Raw genomic sequence first — 4,674 nt, forward strand, 5'->3', positions numbered from 1 at the left:
TTAAAGTCTCATGCTTTGAAGCATTGACCTTAAAAGAAAGCTTCTTTCGTAGACAAGGGTTAATCAAGATGGACATATTAATGATATTATATATTATTTCTAATTGATTGATCAATGGGGAATTGTTCCATGACTATGTATTGATAGGTGAAAGTTGTGAACATTATTATAGGTTTTTGAGTCACTCTTGGTTAGTAATGTAGGTTGGATAAACTACTATTAAAACACTGTTAGGGTTATTCGTGGCTATTTCTATGCTCTTTGGGGCATTTCTTTAAGATCTTAATTAATTTTCTTGTATATTTAAGCCCATGTGAAGGTGTTTGAACATACTTTTCTTGAAAATAATCTTGTAGCAGATACAATTTGGTGAAGCAGGTATTAGGTTGTATAGTTTCTTATGCCTGAGGAAGGAGAATGAAGTAAAATTATATAGTTAAATATAATTATTCATTATTTGATAATGCAATAAGTTGAATTTCTAATCCATTAGCATTGAGAAGAACAAGGTTCAGAGCTTGTCATAATTTAGGTTTCATAAATTCAATTGTTTTTTTATTTCAACCATTACCATCTTGTTTGTACTACTTTAACTTGATCAGGTTAATATATTTTCATTATTTTCTATGTTGCCATTTTATGTGTATTATGTTCCTTGCTGGAGAATAGCTCGTAAGTGCTGACATAATCTATTGTCTCAAATGAAATATAATTTGCTAAAACTATTGGATTACTCAGGTTTCAGTTGATTTTCCTCACTGTTATATGGTTACATGTTTTTTTAATAGCAAGAAATATATTTAGGTCAAAACATAGACATTTATATGTTTTGTAAAATTAAAAAAAATGATATTGAAATCGAATTTTCTGAATGAGATTTTGCTTACTTAAAACAGAGGAGAATCACATTGGAATATATTTCAAATTCTTTGAAATAAAATATTTAAGGATATTAGACAAATGGATGTAACTTCAAAAAATGTATTCTTAGAGAAGGGATGGACACTTTAACTTAGATTTGATTCACCATGAGTGACAGTCTGTGTTGTCAGGAATAAGAAAAGCTTATGAGAGAAATTATTAACCAAAAACAAAAAACACATATATCATGCACACATTAACACACAATTACCTTGGAAAACCCTTACATTTATGGGCACTCCTATTGATTATAATGGATGAATATATGCAGTGAAATGAATTCCTCACGAGGGAAAACATTTTTTTTCTCGTAAGGTTTTGCTATTAGAAGTAAAGTATGGACTTTTACAGGAAGGGGAGGTGTTGGTGTAGAAAATAAATGGGTTTGACAAAAGTCCCTACCCTTACCATGGACCAATATTGCATACTTTATTCAAAAGTGATTCATTTGCAAAGGGAAACATGCCTTTATTTTCTTATGCCACTTCAAGCTATTGAACCATTTGCAACACCATAGGTTGGTAAAATTGCCCTTATTTTTTTGGAAAATGTTGTAGTAGATGGTATTGAGTGTCCAAGTGTACAATGTGTTACATCTTGTCATGCATGAATTAGAGTATGTGGGTCACATTTGGGGTGACCTTGTAGGCATTCCCCTATTTCTATCAAAGTTGGAAGATAAGGGATAGAGTGTGATGCCAGAGGAAGCGATAGCTATATCACAAATAGGGGAAGATACAACTGAAATTATAAAGGTGAAAACCATAACACAAACTATAGAGGAACCTTATATTATACCTCTGGGCCAAGGTCTTACCTTAGGGACTAAAATTTCATAAACCTGTAATGTTTTCACTATGACAGGTCTGAATTCTAATTGTGAAGAGGATTTGAGTTTAGTTCTACCCAGTGATCAATGAATTGCTACATGAATTCTATCGAAATACCTCCTCATATCCACTAAACAAAGGGATTATAAGTAGTGAAAGAAAATAAAAACAAATAGACAACATGTAGGAGGTTCACTCATGCTACTGATTCTAGAAAGGGAATTTCACAAACCATCTTATTAATATATCACTACTACACACAAGGTGCGTCGTTTCCTCATTTCATTGAAAACATTATTGGCCTCGACCATCTTATATTAATATATCACTACTATACACACAAGGTGGTTTGAAAGTATTGTTTCGTCTTAAAATTAAAATTTATTCTCTAACTTATTTATTTTTTAATTATAATAAATTAAAAATGGCTTGCCGCTAAGAATTTCTCCTCTCTTCAAATGAGGGTTATAGAATTTCTATTCTTTCCCATGGCTCACTGCTTCGAATTTCAGCTTTCCGATTAGAGTTATCACAACCTCAAATTTTATGAGGGTTATATAATTTCTTTATTTCTCGTGAGAGTTACCAAGACATGGATTAGTAGGCGGACACGAACAAGGTTGACCCTAACAAGGGCTAGACCACGGTTGTTGGTGCACTTCTTAGATACCTCAATTGGTAGGTGATAGAGCAATCAATGAGGAAGGGTTTTGAGATGTATTGTCGAGAGGAACTAATAGCCCATCCAAGAGGCACTACTCTGCGGCTTGGTCTATGGCAACCGATAAGTGTATATATGGATTTGTTTAGACTGATTTTGATTTTGATTCTTATTAACTCAAGCCACCTCCTTTTTAATGCATAAGGTGCTTCCTTCCATCAATGACACTCCTTTCAACCACGACCCTCATGGCGGGCCACCGTCAAGGAATAACCTTTAGGCAAAGGGAGGTGAGGAGGAGAAGGCTCTACCATTGGACAATCTCTATTTAGGTAAAGTATCAAACGATGCCAAGGATCTTATACAAATCCAAAAATTCCTTAAGTTTGTGGATATCAACAATATAGCGGCGTATCGTAACAAAACTATGAATTTGTGTATTTCACACACATTGAGCATGAAAAAGTGGCCAAGGAGCATTTGCAGGGCTTGGCCATTGGAGGTTGTTCTCTTATAATCGAATTTGACAAGGTGGTAAGGCTTTGCATTTCATTGCTCTAATTTATCTGTTCTCTGGTGGAGGCAATTTCTCTGTTAGTTGTCCATAAACCCTTAGCTTAAAATGTTCTTCAAACCCTATATTATCCAAAGATATTTAATCTAAATACTCTATTTCTCGGGGTATTTTTTCAAATTTCCTTTAAATCTTTGTCTATTTAAAGTATATGGGTTAAGCTCTTTCAATTGGTTGTTTGGCTAAGAAAATTTTCTAGTTTTTGGGGCTTCGTTGTCAAGTTCTAGGTGTTTGATGTAGATATTGGGTTAGGTGTGTGCGACAGTTTTATAAATAACCTCCTTGCATTTTCCCATAGACAATTATCTGCAACTCTGTGTTTTTCCTATGAAAAGTGATCTTTTCACACTTTATACTAAGGGTTTTATTGTCATCATCAAATCCATTTGTAAGTTACATGGCAAGTAAATCTAGATGATTTTCTTTACTGAATTCTAACGAGGGTGGATTGAAAATGTGAGTTTTGATTTTTGCATATACAGTGTCAAGTTTTAACATCCATCGATAAATTTTGACGTAATGCCACCTTATTATCAGAGCCTTTTTGGAAAGATTCAAGAATAAGTAGATTAATCATAAATTTTTCAATCAATCATGATGTAACGAAGTCTCTTCTAAAATGTTGTAAGATTGGTCTAGTTCTGCCACTTTTCATTAGCTTCGAATGTAACAAAAGTTGAAACTCCAATGAAATTGGCCTGATTTAGGGTTTTTTGAGGCTTTGGATCGATTTAGTGACATCCAAACCCCTTTGGACAATAACCCAGACCTAGGTGAAAACAAATCCCATTATCCGTAGATAAGCTCAAAAAAATTTTGTGGCTAAACCCTAACTAAGTGTTGATAATATATCACTGCCCTTGATTGTTGTTCAGACTTGACCTCTTATTTTATCCCAAACTCAGAAGAGAAAAATTGTTTTGGGGAAGAAGGAAATTCTACCAACATGTGAAATCATGGTTATAGAACTACCTGAATTTCTAAAAGAAGTGGTTTCCTTAGCTGGGATGATTTCTCAAACCAGAATTTTGAGCTATGCCACAATTAAGGAAAAAAACTTATCAAATTTAATTTGGCTAACATTGATTTAACCTATATTCAAAATCATCACTAACAAATAACATAAATATAAGTAGCCAATAATTCTTAGCACAAGGACAGGACCAAAAATAGTGATTAAAAAGATTATTAGAGAAGATGGGATAAATATTAGGGCCCAATTGACTCCATCTATTTACATATGAAATGAATGTAGCTACTTTCCTATTAAAAAAATGTAGCTTTAGCAAAGCATATTTTCTCTCAATCCAACTCAGCTTGGTCCCTAGGTTAACAAATGAATGTTTTAATTCCAATAAATTAGTTTCGAGTCAACCTTGGGAAACAACCAAACAGTTGTGCATATCGATTATCCCCTTTTCATGCAGTGAGCTTCTATCTAATAATAAATCATTCATCTACCAATATCTATGCATATCATAATGCGTATATTCTAAAAACGAGCATGAGCTTTAACATGAAGACCCTTATCATGGCTATAATCGCTTGCTTTTTAGGGGTCGTAGCTAGACTTATGCCTAAAGTAAATTCCACAACAACTGAGCAATGCCTCTCCAAATCGAAGCTTAGGTTGCAGTTAGACCTAGAGTATAGTAGGTTTCACACTGACCAAATAATGCTTCTCCAAA

Source organism: Pinus tabuliformis, chromosome 3_1 (genome assembly GCF_031772625.1).
Source record: "Pinus tabuliformis cultivar Carrire ecotype Pingquan chromosome 3_1, CPIR1, whole genome shotgun sequence".
NCBI classification, from domain to species: domain Eukaryota; kingdom Viridiplantae; phylum Streptophyta; class Pinopsida; order Pinales; family Pinaceae; genus Pinus; species Pinus tabuliformis.